We start from the raw sequence: 19,493 nt of genomic DNA on the forward strand, positions 1-19,493 counted from the left end.
GTATAACTGAATTTCTTTGCTGTATACCAGAAACTAATACAACATTGTAAATCAACTATACTTCAAATAAAAAAAAAGGAAATTAAATATTGTATTAGAGAATACCTTTCTTTTCAATAGGTTTTCTGGAAATGTGGAAGTTTAATTTTTCCTGCTCTGAGCTGTAGAGGCTCCCTATGGATTAGTTTTCTGACCGCCTCTGGGGAGCCTTTGAGGAAACAGTTCCAGTTTACCTGTATCTTTTCTCTTTAAAGGATCTCAGGCTCTAAAGTGGATAACCCCATATAATTCAGTTAATGTGTTCTATAGAAGACCACCAATTGAATACCCAAAGTTCCCAAAGTCCTTCTTTTTTACTTTTGTAGTAGATTTGGGAGAAATGGTCTAGATAATTGAATACTTAATCCTCTTAAAACTTGGTGTACATAATCAAGAGCTTTAACTTTTCTACTTTAAAACACCCTCTCATCAAAAAATTAAAAAATGTTTCTGAACTGTAAAGCATCAGAAGAATTGTCTTTTCTACAATACTCTCGAAGAAGATTTTGATATCACATACATCTTAATCATTACCTTTAGTTTTTCATGTTTAAAAAATAATTTAACTCTTATTTCTTTTAAATCATCTTCCTTCCCCTGGTTCATGCTCCATATTCTTTTTTGTTTTTGTTTCTGTTTGGTTGGTTTTTGTTTTAGTTTTTTTTAAGTTTTTTCATTTTATATTGGAGTATAGTTGATTAACAATGTTCTGTTAGTTTCAGGTGTACAGCGAAGTGATTCAGTTATACATATACATGTATCCATTCTTTTCCAAATTCTTTTCCCATTTAGGTTATTACACAATATTGAGCAGAGTCCCTGTGCTACCCAGTAGGTCTTTGTGGGTTATCTATTTTAAATATATTAATACATGCTCTATATTCTTTAAATTTTTTTTCCTCAAGGATTTTGTTTGAAGACTTGTAGAAAATTGATAAAAGGGAATTACACATTTTAAACACTCCCTTCCCACCAGTCACACAGACTTAGATACAGACACACACACACACACACACACACACACACACACACACACACGGAGAGATTGGGTGTGCCATACTGAGAAGGAAAGAGGACAGACAATCCAGCATCTCCAGAGGCAGTAAAAAGAGGGTGTCTTCATGATAGATTTGACAGTCCCCTGCTTTTTCTCCAAAAGCTGATTCCGAGTGGGTTTACCCATTAGCATGGGACAATAGGATGATTAAATTTGACTAACATTAGGCTGACTTTATATGAATGAAAGAATCGTAAGTGTATAGTTCCATTCAGTGCATTTCAGGCAATCATATCTGACATGCAACCAGAGATATGACCATCATTATTCAAATTCTTCTTTGGTTCAAAAACTTCCTATAATAGTTATGACAAATTTTTTTTTGATAATTATTGCTAATGTCAGAGTGATAGTACCTTGGCTTTTTTTAAAACCTCATTTGAAAAATAAACTCTTCAGCCGAAATATAAAACATGTGCATATTTCAGACCAAGAGAAAAATGCTAAGCCTGATATAAATATGTGAAATATAAACAACTCTTTTTTTGGATCCTGGAGGTGATGTATTGTTTTTGAGTCAGAAATTGTATAGGAGTTTGGTAAGTTAGAGAAAAAGACTCTGGAAAACTTTTTTTCCTCTGGAATGAAGTGAAAGAATTAGTTGCAAAAATTCCATTACTACCTTATATGTCTGTAAAGCTTTTTTCTTTCTTTCTTCCTTTCTTTCTTTATTTCTTCCTTCCTTCCTTCCTTTCTCTCTTTCTTTCTTTCTTTCTTTTTTGTTTCCCCAAAGAGCTGGCTGGTATCACACCATAGCAATTCCTCTTTTATTTTCACTTCTATGAATAGAAATTAGAATTGAAATCTAACTTTCTGTTTCTTTTCCAGTAGGTTCTGGCTGTCTCTAGAATTCTTTTTACTATAAAACATACTTTTCCTCCATCTATCTCCCAACACTTGTAATTTTATCTTTCCTATTTTTCCTAAAGATATGGAGGTTCACTTATATGGTTACTGTTTGGCATATGCGAATGGAATCTCATTTCTACAAAGTGCTACAAAGACATTTCATTAATTTGTTCAACACTTATTGAATATCTACCATGTGCTAGGCTTAATATCTCTGAGCCTTAGTTTCTCCATCTGGCGTCTTCAACTCTAAAATTTGCTAATCCTAAGCAGACAGCATCCTTCCCTATTATTTGATATTGTGCTATTCCAACTCACCTACAAAGACATAAAAATGTGCTTTTCAATCCCTCTGTGCTTTTATAGACCCTACACCTGCCTGGAATGACCATCTTTCCTTCTTCATTGATCTGACGATTCCTCATCTGTTAAATTTCAACTCAAATGATAGCCCAGCCTCCTTAGTCTGGTTTAGAGCCTATCTCCTGTGCTCCCACTGCCCCTGTGCCTTTCTCTTTCACAACATTTACCATGTTTTACTATAAAATTCTGTGGTGGATAAACTTTAAAATGACCCCCAATTATCCCTGCCTCCACCCTGTTAGCAGATTCTCACTGTTGCCTTTTTGACTTGCACACTTTGATAAAAGAAGCAACCATACTGGCGACATATACCATGTGGCAAGGGATTGAGGGTGGCCTTCAGACAAAGGCCAGCAAGACACTGAGGACCTCAGTCTGACAGACCACAAGGAACTAAATCCTGCCAAAACCACATGGCCCGAAAATGTATCCTTCTCCAGTTGAGCTTTCAGATAAAACCTCCCATCTGACTGACACCTTGGTTGAAACTTTGTAGGAGACCCTGCAGCAGAGGATCCAGCTAAAATACTCAATCTCTGACCCACTGAAGCTGTGAGATAAAAAATGTAAATTGTTTTAAGCTACTAAGTGTATAAGTTATTTGTTACACAAAAATTTACCTATCAATTTGTTTACTCTCCCGTTGGATTATAAGATTCTTCAGACTGAGCACCCTGTCTTTTTTCACTTTCATATCATCAAAACCTAACACTATGCCTGGCACAGAGTAGCTGCTTAAATATTTTTTGAACAGTGTGCTGAAGCAAGCTCACCTTAGTTTCCCATTGCTAACTTTGCAATCTTCATTTCATTCAAGTTCTCGTCTCAGATTTTTTATGTGAAAAATTAGAAGGTCAGACTTAATATAGCTCAATTCAACTCAAGTAGTTTCCATATCTCAGTTTTTCTTTTTAAAAGTAAGTATCAGTGATATGTATTATATTTTAGTAGATGACTTGATCTTCAGTGGACTTCTATATTCTGATATATTTTTAACTCTGATGTGCAAAAAGTAGGTATAGCAAAAATGGTGTATCTTTGACTTTTAGAAATGAAGACCCTACTTAAAAAAACCCTAAAGGATTAAATAGTGAGGATGCAAAAACTGAACTCATGAAAAATTGAAATCAGTTTTAAAAAGGGCATTTGATGACATGTAGCATGACATTCAGCAGCTTTCTTAATTAAGTGGGCTAAAAACCAGATAACACAATTTTAGACAGGAATTTCTTTTTCCATGCTGACAGGAAACATTTGTTTTGTTTTAGCCAGACGGTCTAAAAAATGCTATTTATAGTAGCTTTGCCAAAGTGAAAAAAAAGGTCTACAATTTCTCATTCATTTCCATTTTTTAAAATTTGCTGTATTATCTTCTCAAATGTTTCTTTCTTTCACTGAGTGTTTAGCTGATAGGAAAATCATGATTCAATTATTAAAAAACTGGTGAACAGGACATTTTTCATTTTCTGGGCCAGCACATATGGAGAAGATAATTCTTAGTAAGCACATGAGAGAATTCTTGATGAAATCAGTTAACTATCAGTTGGACCCACCTTTCCTTCCTTTCTACTCTCTTTCTTAAGTGTTATTTCTCCAAGTCCAAAGAACCTAGGTACAGACGATATTGAAATTTTGTTATTTAAAAGAAGTGTAGAAGATGAATACTTTCCTTTCATGTGAGACTTGCGTTCTTCATCTGTCCATCTACAGACTTTTCATTCCTTTTATTTTTGTTCTGTACAGATACCCCTTAAAACACTGATTGCAAGAAGGAATTAACATTCCTTGTGGTGTCCCGTTACAGTATTTTTGTATCTCCCCTTAAGCATATCCTGTCCTATTATTTCCCACCAGAAGAGAGGGACAAGAAACAATGATCAAATTCATTCTGAAATACTGACAATAAATTAGAATTGAAGGGAGCCATGCCAGACAGAGAAAATCTCTTTCTCTCCCAATATTAAGCAATAGATGGTCTCCTAAGGGAGGCTGTATCATCTTTATTTGATAGAATCTTTAAAAAAAAAAAGTTTGTTTAGCTAGAATATTTTTGGAAGGAAAAGTCAAAGAAGATGAAGCTAACTGATAGTTCTTTTTTCTCCACCATTCACAATACAAAAGTAGTCACAAAATATTGAAGTACACTATTTTTTATTCTTTATAAAACCAGCAATAATAATTTACTAATAATGCCTCTTGCAATGAAATGAAATGGTTCCATGCCTCAGAACATAGAACCTGAAGGAATAGTTTAGGGTGCTCAGAGCTCATTTAGGTGATAGCATATTATAGCAATTAGAGTTAGGGCTTTAGAACTAAAGAATTGAGGGTTTGGATTCAGGTTCTATTTTTGACTGGTCAAGCCACATCTTATGTAAGTTACTTAACCTTCTGAATCTGTTTCTTCATCTAAAAAATTCAGATTATAATTGTTTTGTATAGAGTTATCGTGAATACAAAATAAAATAGTAACATGATAAATGCTCTCCATAGAACCTGGTACAGAATAGAAAACAAATGGACAATACATTAGCCTGGCCTTAAATTGACAGCTGAGGAAAACGAAGATTAGATGTTAAGATCTCCCAAAGAATGTGTGGTTAATTACAGAAATTCTGCTGGAAGAAACAAGATTTCTTCCATAAACTGAAAGTTTTGTTTTACATCCATTCTTCAATTAAATTGCCATAGCATTTGTTTGAGAAAAGTAGATTCCCTTATTACTGAGAGAGCAAGGAAAGGACAGAGAGGAAAATTGGTTTACATAGCGACGTGAAGCAAATTTCAATGGAAAGTTGAAATCAACAAAATTAGATTAATCCACCCTTCCCAATAAATTTCCATGGTGATCTTAATTTTTGTTCCCTGAATGCATATATTACAGAGGGATGCACCTAATGTGTTAACTGAGTATCCAAGAAAGCTGGTGAAACTGTGAATGTGAAAGCAAAACCACATGGACCACCCTCACTTTTTCTGAGTTGTGGCAAAGAGAAAACTCAGTGGCAAGGCCCACAATATGAATTGAATCTCAAGGAGGAGGATTCTTAAGCATCTGTGATTTGTGGCAAAGTGTTTCTGTTTTGGGACCCTGGTGACATTAGGTTTCGGTGGTCAATGAGACATTTAGAAGCCCAAGGTGCTTGCAGCAGAGATAAAAACATTATCAAATGTTTCTGTTTTACAAATTTCTTCCTAAGCATGTATTTGACTAAAAAAATATTGTCCTTGTTCTTTCTTCACATGGGAGATTCTCTGATGATTGGAGCATTTGTGGAACCCCAGCCCTGAATCCTGTAAAGTTTGGAGTGGGGTTTAGAAATTCCTGCATGGGTCTGAAGTCTGTGATTTCAACAGAATTTGTAATATGATACCCACAAGTTTTTTGTCAGGAGCTTTCAGGTTGAAGTCTAGAATTTCTAGTCAACATCTTGAGTACCTAATCCTGTATCAAGAATTTAATAAGCATTTATTGAATGTCTCCATAACTGCTTACAGAACAAAGCATATACCAGGCCTGGAGAGAGGTGTAAATGTAAAAGACGGACAATCATTTTTGTAGCAGAAATAACAGGATGTTGATAGGACTTTTCTTGTTACATTGAAGTTGATGTGTAGGATCTCAGTTGGAAACAAAAAGGTGGTAAATCTAAAAAGATTCACCAATTTCTCTTCACACCTCAATGTGGCCTTACTAAGAGATCCCAGATATACCAGCCCCATGGCAGCCATATTAACATTCCTTAATCCCTCCCCCCTCCCCCTTCCCAACCCCATTCTATCTGAGAAAGTACAAGAGGATGGGGAGGGTTGGGGACTGAGAACATCAGCCTGTGAGGGAGTGTATGTTCATGGTGAGAAGCTCTTCCTGGGGGAGGGAGGGAGATGGTGGGTGCTTTCCACTCCTCAAAGCCAAGTGAGAGGGCGAGGCCAAAAAGGTGGGGGGCTTCAAGAAACTCTCTTAGGAAAGTTGAGGATTCCTGCAAGAAGGGAAGCCTGGCACCCTGGATTTCTAATCTGAGAAGTGGGAATACTGAGGAGGATGAAAGGACATGGAACAGCTCCTATTTCCATTTTTGGATGTGGTGAGGATGTGTTAGTTTCTTGGGAGTCAGGTGGACTTCACAGAAGGTAGCTGTTACCCAGCAAAGATGCTTTAATCAATAGAAAAAGCACTTCAACAATAGGAGGTGAATTTAAAAAAAAAAAGCTGGTTCATTTCTTCTCCCTCCTCATACCCTAAACACTTGAGGAGCTAGGCCCCCATAAAGGGGAGTGAGAAAAGGTACTAAAACCAGAGCTTGGTCATTCCAGCATCCACACCACGGTGCTGAGCTGGGAGGATGAGTGGAAGAGCAGAGAGAGAGGAGGAAAGATTTGCACTGGATTTGAGGTTGAAGTTTTAAACTGGATTGAGCCTTTCATTGTTGAAAGTGACCAGTAAGTTACAGAGTCTACCCAAGATGTCATCAAAGGACAAAGATGATTCAGAAGAACCCGTCTGAGCGCTGTCATTGGAGAAAAATAACCTTGTATAGTCATTCGTTCAATAATAGTAGTTGAGGGCCTATGTTGTGCCTGACACTGCTCTAGGCGTCGGGGAGACACCAGGTAGGGAACAAAATAAAAACCCTGCTCTTTAGAGCTTGCATTCAAATGGGGTAAGACAAACAATATATAACAAACAGATAATACTATAGTGGCACATTGGATTCTGTATAACCATATCCTTTCTATGGTGGGAAGATGTACTTATAATATTCATTCAGTGTGATAGAATTCTCTGTAGATCCCATGGATAGACTCAGCTCTGGGGTTGCTGCTATATGCAGTGAATATTTGGTAATTAGAGGCAGACCTTTTTATTTTGGAGCCTCCAAATCAATGAACTGTGATGAAATGTCCATTGTATGCCACAAATTGTGCTACAGGAATTTATAGAATTGAGGCAGGATTAGCAAAAACCTTAACCAATTGTTTTTTCTTAGATGTAAGAGGAAATTTTAAAAAATAGTCTGTATTTTTAAAAATTCCAAAGAAACCTGGCTTCAATAAGGGCTACAGGTATATCCTCTTCTGTGGGAAAAAAACCTCATTATCTCCATCCCCCCCTTTTTTTTATCAAGCTTGTTTCCTCTAAGTGTAGATTTTCCATGATTTCAGAAGTCAATTATAGGAAAAAATTGACGGTGGGCATTGCTGGAAAATATGATGTCAAAGAGTCAGACATCAACTTACATTGGGATTTAGTAAATTTATAGAGCTTATTGCAGTGAAAAGACAAAACAAGGTACCACCACTACCACTTGGATCAGAATTCCTTCTAAAAAATGTTACAAAACACAACTGTATATTTGTTTGAGCTCTGCAGGTCAACATAGAGAAACATTATGGGGAGAGGAAACAAGAATTCTGAGGGGACTTCAGAGAAGCCAGAGCCCTATCACCTTGGCATATGCTGTGCCCGAGGAAACGAGCAAACACGTACTACAAAGACTTTCAAAGGGACACTTTGTGTTTGGTGTACTGGCTGGTAACAGTGAGGAGCTGGCTGTGACGCATGCTGACTCTGATGGGGAAGGAATAAGTATTTCTCATGTGCTCAGACCTTGTGATCCAGTATCTGACCCCTTTGACACCTGGACTTGGCAAAGTGGATTCTCCTACACTGAGTGAAAACATGGCCCCATCCAGGAAGCTGGAAAAATGCTTCCCCGTCAGAGATGCCACTGTTTCTCTTCACTGAGCAGCTGACCCACAGGGGCTTGGGTGCTCCCTGCCTGAGCCTTGCCCCTCCCCAGCAGTCATAAACACAACTGAAAGACAGAATTCTTGGAAAGCCAGTGGGTAGTGGCAACATTACCGAACTCATGACTTCAAAGCTGAGTGGATGCAATTCTGTGAAAGGAAGTCTTTGGAAAACCTTTAAGTCTGAGTTAGGGGCCCCTAACTCAGAGACCTGGGCTCCCCGAGCACACTGCAATTCCTTTGCCAAAACACATTCCACATTGTCTTATAGTTACATGTTTTCTTGACCTCCTTCAGCTGAATAGGGACCTTGTTTATTCTGTTGATCAATGAATCCCTAGGGCCTGATATAGTCCTGACTCACAGTGGGTACTTAATAATTACTTCCTGATTGAATAGAGGAATAAAGAAAAGCTCTGAAAGACTGACACAGTTTGTGGGCTTCAACACTGTTATGTGGGTCTGCAGTGGCAGCTGTCCTTCCCATAGTAATAGCAAAGGGTGGCGTTTTGCAGAGGCAGAGTGACCCACAGGGGCTTGGGTACTCCCAGGTCGCCTGATTATATAGCAGATCGTCCACATGCCTGTCCTCCAAGCACACAGCTGAGATCAACGGCCTCTGTGTTCAGATCTTTGTCTAGGAGAAGTGCCGGTTGGCTATTTTTAGGCTCGGTCAAATCTTGTTGTGACGAACAACATGCATGTATGAGCCAGATAGGAATAAACATGGACCAAAGGACTGCATATCTGGAATTTACAGAAACATTTAAAGATGAAAACGCAAATGCCAGTGTGGTTAAGAACCTAAGGTCACATAGCCAGCTAGTGCCAGAAATGGAGCTCCTTCTGGCTCTCTGGACTCCAAGTGCAGAGCCATTTCCACTCTGCTGCTGACTCATAAGCCCTTTTTGGGGGGGAACATATAAAATATAACTGTTTTGCATCTTGAAACCTGAAAAGTATTCCAACAATTTTGGATCACCTGATTGTTGTCATTCCCATGTCTCTCCAAGGCAACCTAATTATCTACCTTGATGAACACTTACAAAGTGCTTTAAAAGCTTACAAGTTGCTTGCTGAAGTTTGCAATAGTTATACATGCCTGTTGAACATGTTTCAATCAATTCAAAAGTGTGGAGATAAAAATTATAAGTAGTGCCCACCTACCCTCCTCACTCCCCACAATTTTCCAGAGAGTAACCCCAGTTAGCAGTTTGATGTGTACCATTCAGCCCTTTATATATTCATATAGGCACCCACTTATATACACATATGCATATGTACATGTGTATAGGTCTTCTAATAAGAAAAAAACAAGGCCCTTGTTATGTGTTGATTTGTGTCCCCCCCAAATTCATATGTTGAGCTCCTAACCCCCAGTACCTTAGAATGTGACCATATTTAGAAATGTTTGCTGAAGATGTAATTAGGTAAGGTGAGGTCATGCCAGAGTAGGGTGGGCCCCAATCCAATATGACTGGTGTCCTTGAGAAAAGGGGAAATTTGGACACAGAGAGAAACATGCACACAGGGAGACTACTACGTGACGGTGAAGGGGGAGACTCGGGTAATGCATCGTCTAGAAGGAAAGGAACACTAAAAATTGCCGGTAAACCATCATAAGCTAGTAGAGAGGCATGAAGCATATTTTTCCTTACAGCCCTCTGAAGGAACTAACTTTCCTAATGTCTTGGTCTTAGCCTTCTGGCCTCCAGAAATGTGAGACAATACATTTCTATTGTTCTAAGTCATCTAGTTTGTAGCATTTTGTTATGGCAACTCTAGCAAACTAATACAGTCACTATAAGCATGTTGTTCTGAAAATTGCTTTTTGACTCAAAACATAGATCTTGGACATCCTTCTAAGTTATTAAATTTATATATACAACATTTTTCAATGATTGCATGGAATTCCATTCAGTAGCTGTTTTCCATGTGAAGGATTTGCATGTTTTCTGTTTTTCATGATTACTGTAACACCATTATTCTTTTTTAAAAAATGGTGGTAAAATACACATAACATAAAATTCACCATCTTAACCACTTTTAAGTGTACAGGTCAGTAGTGTTAAGTACATTCATATTGTTGTACAATCAATCTCCAGAACTCTTTTCATCTTGCAAAACTCTCATTCTATACTCATTAAATAACAACTCACCATTCCCTCTTCCCCTCAGCCCATGGCAACCACCATTCTCTTTTCTGTCTCTATGAAGTTGACTACTTAGATATCTATTTAGGTATATAAGTGGAATCATACAATATTTATCTTTTTGTGACTGGCTTGTTTCACTTTGCATATGTCTTCAAGTTTCACCTAGGTTGTAGCATGTGTCAAAATTTCCTTCCTTTTTAAGACAGAATAATATTCCATTATATGTGTATACCACAGTTTATTTATCCATTCATCCTTCCGTCAGTGGACGCTTGGGTTGTTTTCACCTTTTGGCTGTTGTGAATAGTGCTGCTATGTAGCAAACATGAATGTAAAAATATATATTTGAGACTGTGCTTTCAATTATTTGGGGTATATACCCACTCAGGTGGAATTTTCTGGGTCATGTGGTAATTCTATTTTTAATTTTTTGAGGAAGTGCCGTACTGTTTTCCATAGTAGCAACACCATTTTTCATTCTCACCAGCAGTTCACAGGGTTCCAATTTCTCCACATCCTCACCAATATTTCTTATTTTCTGCTTTTTTTTTTTAAAATAGCCTTGTTGATAGGTGTGAGATGGTATCTCGCTGTGGGTTTGATTTGCATTTCCTTAGTAATTAGTGGTGTTGGGCATCTTTGTCATGTATTTGTTGGCTATTTGTGTATCTTCTTTGGAGAAATGTCTATTCAATCCTTTGCCCATTTTAAAACAGGGTTGTTTATTTTTGTTCTTGGGTTGTAGGAGTTCTTTGGATATCCACCCCTTATCAGACATATGATTTGCAAATACTTTCTCCCACTCCAAAGGCTGCCTTTTCACTCTGTTGATTGTGTCCTTTGATGAACATCAGCATTCCTATATCTTAGAACAACTTCGAAGTTCAACTTCAAAAAGTTGTACCAATTTAGACTCTTACCAATAGTGTACAATCATTTCCCCATCTCCATTCCCTTGTCAGCAGTGCATAAGAGATCCGTTATTAAAAATTGACATAGACATGGACAGTAAAAAGGATATTTTTATACACAGCTATTCTGTTCTTCAAACAGTAAAAGCCTGTTACATCATGCTTAGCTATTAAACAAATTTGGGTCAAATCATGTCCCCTGGAACTTTAACACATACACACAGTAAAAACCTATAATTCAGAAATTGGTCCTGCCCCCAGCCCTAGGGTAAAAAGCTTTTACTTATTTTTACTAAAAGCTCTATAATTAGTTCTTTTACATCAGGTGATTTACTTTATTTAATGGTGCCATTTTATAAATTGAGTAAATAAATCTGCTCCAGTTCATAGCTAGAGAAATTATAGAAGCAGCCAGTGTGCCAGAATGATTCAGTGTGTACCAAGGGTTCAATCTCATCGGCCAGAATCCTTTCCAGTGCCAGCCTCACTGCACCAACATAGACTTCCAGTTTCAGGGGCTGGAAAGACCATGCAAAATGTTTGACACTAGGAGGAAGGATGACGATATCCCACAGATTTAGCAGGAGTTGTATCACTGCAACTGAGAAAGGGACCTGGCCCAGGAGGATATCTCCTTTGTAGTTATATTAAAAAAAATTATAGGAAGATAATCATGGCCTTAGATCTTTGGGTCAGAGGGGCACAAAGGTAATGAGGTTCTCCCCCTTAATCTTACCACCTGTGTAAATGCACATGAGGTCCCCACACTGACATGAGGGAGGTTATACAAGCCATACATATTTCCTCTTCTTTTCCTACTAGAACTTTCTAGCTAGAGCACTTGTGAGAGATGAACCATGCTTGTGGATGAGCACTTGTCCTCCTTTGTGATTCCATGTAGGGACACAAGTGCCTCACTGCTCCTAAGGTCCTCTACTGCAGTTCATTAGAAACCAGAGACGTGGAGCCGGGTGTTTCCACACGGCTTCTCTAGTTTATTGGCTCTATTTACTTGTAAAAATATGTTTAAAATTACACTTAAAACTTTTGATTCAAATGACTTTGGGGAAGTCAAGATGTATTGTTTTTCCTGCCCACATCACATACGTTCTGGTTTACTGGGGACTTAAGGTGCTGTGCACTGACGTCAAATGGCTGTGATAGAACAGGGTCTTGGGAGAAAGGTGAAGAGTAATCTTAAGCTATAAATAAGAGAATAGTAACAAAAATCAGTGTTTATCCTGGACGCGTGAGGATGACAGATTACAGGCATGACCATAAATGATAAAACTATATGTAAAACCTAAAGGGAAACATGAGACTGCTTGGAGCATGAGATCAAAACAGGAAATGTTGGTTTGAGGTGGACCTCTTTTCCTCAGATAGAGTTTTCTAGATGTTTTTTTCAGTCATCCATATCTAATTATTTTTCTTTGACAATAATGCAAAATTGGAAGGGGTTTTCAAACCACAGGCTTAGCGGGGCTAAAGGGGACATTTTTGTGTTCCTCAGAGGAGTGATAGCTCACAATGAGTTCTTCCTGGTTATTATTAATCATGAGCCCTTTGTCCAGGTCATGGACAAGGCAACATTGCTTTGTTGAATGTTGGTTAAATATTCCTCTGTCCAGACAGAATGCAGAGATGGATTATACTGGGCCATGCCCCAAACAGGAGAAGGGAGGCCACAGGGAGAAGCTGAGTGGGAGTTACGACTCAAGTGCCGTGAAGGGACCACCCCCACCCCATGCACATGACGCTTGTTGGAACACCAGCTGTGTATTAACTCTTTACGGATGAACCAAGGCCAAGGTGGTTCACACACTACATGGAGAGGAACCGGGGGCTCACAGTACTGAGCCAGACACCACCAGGGAAGGGTATTTGCTTCTCACTCTTGTTCTCTCTACTCAATCAGCTATTGTGATTGTCCCTCCTTCCGGCCTAGGACCTTGAGCTGTGTAAGTATCCTTTGGGATGCTGGTTGAAAGTGCAGATTTCTGGCCCCAGCCCATGAGATTCTGAGTCGGTAAGGCTAGCTGGGGATGTAGAGTCACGATGTATGTAGTTCTTACACGACACTCTGATCCTCTAGGGAACTTTGCCCATGATGAGCGTGAGGGGGACTGGCTGGGCTCTGTGACGATCAGATTTTGCTTGCTGTTCTTGGGAAGCGCCTCTCCTAGACCTTTTCTTCCCCCGCTTACACTGCTGGTTGTTAAAGACGTCTCGATTTCTGACTTCTTTGACCAGACTTTTGACCACTCACTTTTTCCAGAACACTGATTGATTCTTGAATCTGCTGCTTTGTCTCTGATATCTGTGCTTCTCTGATTATCATTATTTGTGTGTCCTTCACTCATTCTTTCATTCAACAAATATTGAGTATCTGCATTTGGTTTTAGGCTCAGTGCTGGGAACTGCTTAGTAAGACAGACTCAATTCAGACCATCACGGGGTATGTACCCAGCCAGCAGGAGAGATAGTCAGTTACGGTGAGAGTGTTAGATGCCACAGAGGGATGTTGGGGCAATGTGTGAGCATAGAGCAGGGCCGTCTAATCTAGTTCTGAGGTTCGAGGAAGCCTTCTGGGAATGCTTAGGGAGTTGGGAGGTGATGAGAAGGCAGGGTGTTCCAGGCAAAAAGACAGAACAGTGTGAATGAAAGCCCTAAAAGATAAGAGCAATGGCACTCTCAGAGAAAACCGTGGCTGTATGTAGAGTGGAGTTGGTGACAGCAGGTAGTGTGGAAAGGAATGGAGATGGAAAGATGGACAGGGCCAGACCATGAAAAAAAACCTTGTAAATCCTGGATGGAGTTTGGATTCTAATTTGAGGGTCATGAAATACCTCTGAAAGGTTTTAAACAGGGGTGAGTCACAATCCAATCTGCTCGGAGAAAGAACACTATAGCTGCAATGGGCAGATGGTGCAAATGGTTTGGAGTGAAGTCCCCAGAAGGCAGGAGGGGTGGGATGAGGAGCACCAGGGAAGGTGTTAGGGGAGAGACTTAGGAAGAGAAATGTCTGTAAAAGAGGGAGGGCACAAAGGACAGAATGGCCTGTAGGTAAGACGCGTGTTTAGTAACAGTGAGCTGAGACGGTTTCTATAGAAACTTCCTCCCAGGAAGAAAAAGAGTGAAGACACTTTTGAGATGTCCTTAGAGCACTTTAGGTAATGAGATTTTAGTACTGAGATAAATTCTTCAGTCGGGTGACATGGAGAAACAGCCAACTGCACGATCTTATCAGTCAAAGAATGACACTAGCCATTTAAAAACGTACCAAAGTGAATATGTATCTTTTTCAGACTGTGAGTGTTTTAAAGAATTAAAACTAGGAACAGAGCACAACTATAAGATACTGAGAAGTCAGAGGTGTACCAGGTCTCACAAATGAATTAACATACAGGAAAGCCCTTCATACACTAGGAAGCTGTATGTTAGATTGTGACAGACTTTAAGAAGGCAGCTTCTAAAAAAACAAAAAGTATGACATCTGCTCAGTATTGGGAAGTAATAAATTTCAGTGTCAGAAATCTTGAAGTGAAGACCCTCAGTGAACCTTCAGCTTTCTGAATGAACCATGTAGAACGTTTTTTTTTTTTTCCCTGAAGGATGGACCCAGCTTTTCTAGGCACAAAGCTACACCGTTTTCCCATTTGTCCTAAAAGTAAGTTCAGAATGAGAACCCATCTTGAGGCTTGAATGAGTAAGATGTGAAAAAGAAACTCAACTCAGAATTTCATTGAAAGGCTAAGTTCAGCCCCACCTTTTGTCAGAAAGTTCTAACAACGGAAAAGGGCTCCAATGGGAGCTGTATGCTCAAGGGGCCTTTTCTCACAAACTCGTAGCACTGGACAGATTTGGACAGATTTGGAATGTGCCCTTCTTTCTACTAAAGATGTTTTTCCACTCTCGGTCTTCCAAAACCCCGAGTTCAAAGCTTCATGACTACTTTTTTATGCGGGAGCAAATTGACCACAATACTATTAGAAAAAGACATGAGTCAGAGTGTTTGGCTCTTTGTTTCTCTGTTGTGTTCTTTGGAAAGGAAAGATTGTAAGGAAAGAAACTGGGGAAAGAAAAACTGACTTCCTTTGCATCTTTTTTTTTTTTTTTTGAAGGGTGTTTGCTTATAAAATAATATCTCCAAACCAGGCTATTATTGGGATTTATATTAAACATTTTGAAGTTTTGAAACAGGAACAGCCCACCAGACCCTCGTGAGCTAAGCTTTTGTTTTTCTCATTATACAAATAGATAAATTGAGTCACTGAGCAGTGAGGTAATTTCCCTGATTTCAGTTATATTAGATGAAAAGAAAGCATGAACTCAAGTTTTTGGATTCCAGGTAACCACTTTGATCATGCTTTTATAGGAAGCTGACAACCAAAAAGTTAATAATCCGTTATACTGCACGTTCAGGGGATGAGGTTTTCTAACATAACAGGAATTCTACTTCATATAATTTATATACCTATGTGCACATGTGCGTGCATACACACTCACACAGAGCAGAATGACCTCAACTTTCCTGAGTCTTCAGAGAATGAGACATTATGGATAATTAAAATTTTTCCTAATAGCCAATATTTTACACCCCTCGGGGCCAAAATATGCGTGCTTTGATATATTTGAAATACAGAATTTCCTTTCTTCTTAAAAGATACTATTAAACATGTCAATATTTATATTCAGCTGTGACTCATTGGTTCCCCCAGGAGCTTCCAGAGGCTATGCAACAATGTATCTGCTCAGTGAATGCCGCACACCTTAGAAATTCTTATCATTTTACAGCTGCCTTTCCTCCTCCTGTGTTGCTAGGCTTTCATGATTCTATTTCTTCCTGCTGTCAATGCACTTACTTGTTGCAACCCCTTCCCCTTCTCAGATCAGGTACTTCAAGTTTGTTATGTTCTTAGGTCTCAGAGAAGCAAGTTTGTTAGAGTTATTTGCAAAGTAGAAGTAAATAGGCTTGAAGTGAAGACTCCCAATTGCTTATGAATATGAACCTTAAGAACCACCGTCTTTTCATCTCTGAGCACTTTTGACTTACTTTTTGTCCTCAGTTGTGTTGTGGAGGGTTGAAGTTTTCAGAAGTTGGAATGCTGGATAAATGAAAAGTTACATTAAATATGTTTTAATTCTGAAACTCAACTTGGAATAATTTATTTTTTTCCAGCGATTCAGATAGTATTCATCCAACCAGCATTTATTGGAAAGCAAAGTGCCTGACTCTATTCCAAGGCCTTAGGATTTCTCAGTGTCCTGGGGTCATCCCTAGGACACTCACTATTCATTATATCTTGCTGGCAACAAAATGAAGAAGATTTCATAACAATTTTAGTTGAAAGAATACCAGATAAAAGACAGTTTACTGTGTTGTACGTTTTTATATACGTGTGTTGAATGTCTGAAATGTGTCTGTTAAGGTGTTGACTTGTTATGTTTTTGCCACCTAGAGAGTGGGTTGGGGCTTGAATCCTTGACAGTGGTCGAGTGAAAGCTGTTTGCTGAGTGAGGATGGGCGTGTTGTGAGAGGACACTGGCCCCAGGGAAGGCTCAGAACACCTTGACCAGCATGAAAAAGGCACAAAAAGTGGCCTCCCCTGTGAAGAAAAATAAGAAAAGGAGTTCTCACATTCCTTGTGCATTTATGCTCCAAATGGTTTTTTATTGGTTTCTATGCCTTTCAGCTGCTAATCCTAAATGCAGGTGAAGCCATCCTTGATGGCGTTCAGCATAGGGCTTGGCACACAGTGGGTCCCCAAAAGCTATTTGTTGAATGAATGAATAGGTAAGGTTGAGATTAAAGTCCTAAACAAACAAAATGAGGGCAACTGAACTTGAGTGACAAGGTCTTTTAAAATTCTTATGGCCCCTTTCCCTTCGTCTTTATGAACATATGCTTTCTGTGCTTTCCACCATAGCTTGTAATTTTCCTTATTCTAACAGTGGGATTCTTAGAGCCATTTTTTGAGGGAGCCTGGATTGAAAATTTTCTTGATAATTAAGGCATAGAGATAAGAAGGCTAGGACTTTTTAAAATAGGAAAATGGAATTCACGGAAGATAGGACTCTGATGTGCTGACTTTGAATGCTGTAGGGACAATATGCATGACTTAAGAAGGTATATTACTTCTGAAAAAGAGTATATATATTGAATATATATATATATATATTCTATATATATATACACATATGTATATATATGAATCACTTTGCCACACACCAGAAACTAACACAACATTGTAAGTCAACTATATTGCAATCAAAAAGAAGGTATATTACTGCATCAAACGGTTGACCAAGAGGCACATGAAAAGATGCTCAACGTCAATAATTATTAGAGAAATGCATATCAAAAATACAATGAGGTATCACCTCATACTGGTCAGAATGGCTGTCATCAAAACACCTAGAAACAATAAATGCTGGAGAGGGTGTGGAGAAAGGGGAACCGTCCTGCACTGTTGGTGGGAATGTAAATTGATACAGCCACTATGGACAACAGTATGGAGGTTCCTTAAGAAACTAAAAGTAGAACTACCATATGACCCACCAATCCTACTACTGGGCATATACCCTGAGAAAACCATAATTGAAAAAGCCACATGCACCCCAATGTTCATTGCAGCACTATTTATGATAGCCAGGACGTGGAAGCAACCTAAATGTCCATTGACAGATGAATGGATAAAGAAGTTGTGGTACATATGCACAATGGAATATTACTCAGCTATTAAAAGGAAAGAAAGTGGGTCTTTTGTAGAGACGTGGATTGACCTAGAGACTGTCATACAGCGTGAAGTAAGTCAGAAAGAGAAAAATGAATATCATATATTAATGCATATATATGAAATCTAGATAAATGGTACAGATGAACCTATTTGCAAAGCAGAAATAGAGACACAGATGTAGAGAACAAATGTATAGACACCAAGGGGGAGAAGTGGGAGATTGGGATTGGCATGTATACACGGCTATGCATGGAACAGATAACCAGGGAGAGCTTGCTGTATAGCACAGAGAACTCTGCTCAGTGCTCTGTGGTGACCTAGATGGAAGGGAAATCCAGAAGGGAGGGGATATGTGTATACATATAGATGATTCACTTCACTGTACAGAAGAAATTCGTACAACGTTGTGAAGCAATTATATCCCAATAAAATAAATGCAGGGGCCAGGATGCATTTGGGATGCTAGCAGCCTCAATGGCAGTGTACAGGGCATAGCCCTGTAAAGCTCCAGAAGCCTGCGGGATGAGCTAAGACCTTAGATGAGGCACCCAGGACAGCCATCCTTGTTCTGATGATGCAAAGCTGCCTACACATGATATACATTCCATGGCGAAGGGAGGGAAGTGGCCTTGAACTAGAAAGGGATTATGCAGTCACAGAAATCTCCTCCATGGGGGAACTGGTGGGGGCACTGATGTTGTGCCATTTAGTGCAAGCAAATAAACAAATAACAACAGTAGCAAAACAGAAACAACCCCCTTTCTCTCAAAAACCAAAAATCCTCCAAAGACCAAAAAGATAGATGAACCTATAAATAGCCCACAATGCCACTATGAGAAGCTCATGGAAGCACCCTGGAGTAGAAATCCAGAGTTCATCAAATGAACTGCAAGGCAAAGAGATCCTTAGTGCCCTTATTTGCATTATGTAGAAAGCAATATTTAAGTAAGCATTTAATAACTGTCAGTCATTATTACCAAGTAACTGTTAATGAGTACCTTCTGAGTGCCAGAAGCTTTCTCATATGTTATCTTATTGAACATCATAACAGTCCTGAGAGGTAGCCTTGTTTCAGAGCAGAGAAAACGAACACTGGGTGAGTGCCACTGTCTCACCCAGGGTGTCTGTGTACTGGCAGAGGCAGTACATGACCCCATGTGCTTCTTATGCTAAACTCAGTGCTTCTATTTATGACAGTGGCTTCTCATAGATGATTTAAGATGTTTCAGGGGTTTTTTTCCCCATTAATGACATGCATTTGGGCATTAATTAAAAGGGGGATTTTAAAGTACTCTCTACAAATTATAGGCAGGTTTGAAATGAATCATGTGTTCTTTAAAATCATAAACTGTACAGAAAACAACCTACAAAACTATTCTTGCTGATTATTAGTGGCGTTTCTTATGTTGCTGGTCCTTCTACCATTGCAAATCTGTTTGTCCACAGATTATTAATAGGGTGTTGTGAATAGTTCTTTGGGGGTAAAATGTCAATGATATAGCAGTTAAAGAGGAGAGCTCAGATTCTGATCTACTGGTTTCATATTCTGGTTACTTTACTTCTAGCTATGTGACTTTGAGAAAGTTACTTAACCTCTCTTACATCTTTTCCTGTCGCACAGGAAGGTGAT

The 19,493-nt window shown here is 38.9% G+C and overlaps 1 protein-coding gene across 2 annotated transcripts in view; it reads right to left on the bottom strand.

The window, feature by feature from the left end:
- The window catches only part of COL8A1 (collagen type VIII alpha 1 chain), a 150,598-nt gene that overhangs the window by 116,788 nt on the left and 14,317 nt on the right, over positions 1 to 19,493 (bottom strand). The window lies entirely within an intron of this gene.

This window comes from Hippopotamus amphibius, chromosome 10 (genome assembly GCF_030028045.1).
Source record: "Hippopotamus amphibius kiboko isolate mHipAmp2 chromosome 10, mHipAmp2.hap2, whole genome shotgun sequence".
Classification (NCBI taxonomy): Eukaryota; Metazoa; Chordata; class Mammalia; order Artiodactyla; family Hippopotamidae; genus Hippopotamus; species Hippopotamus amphibius.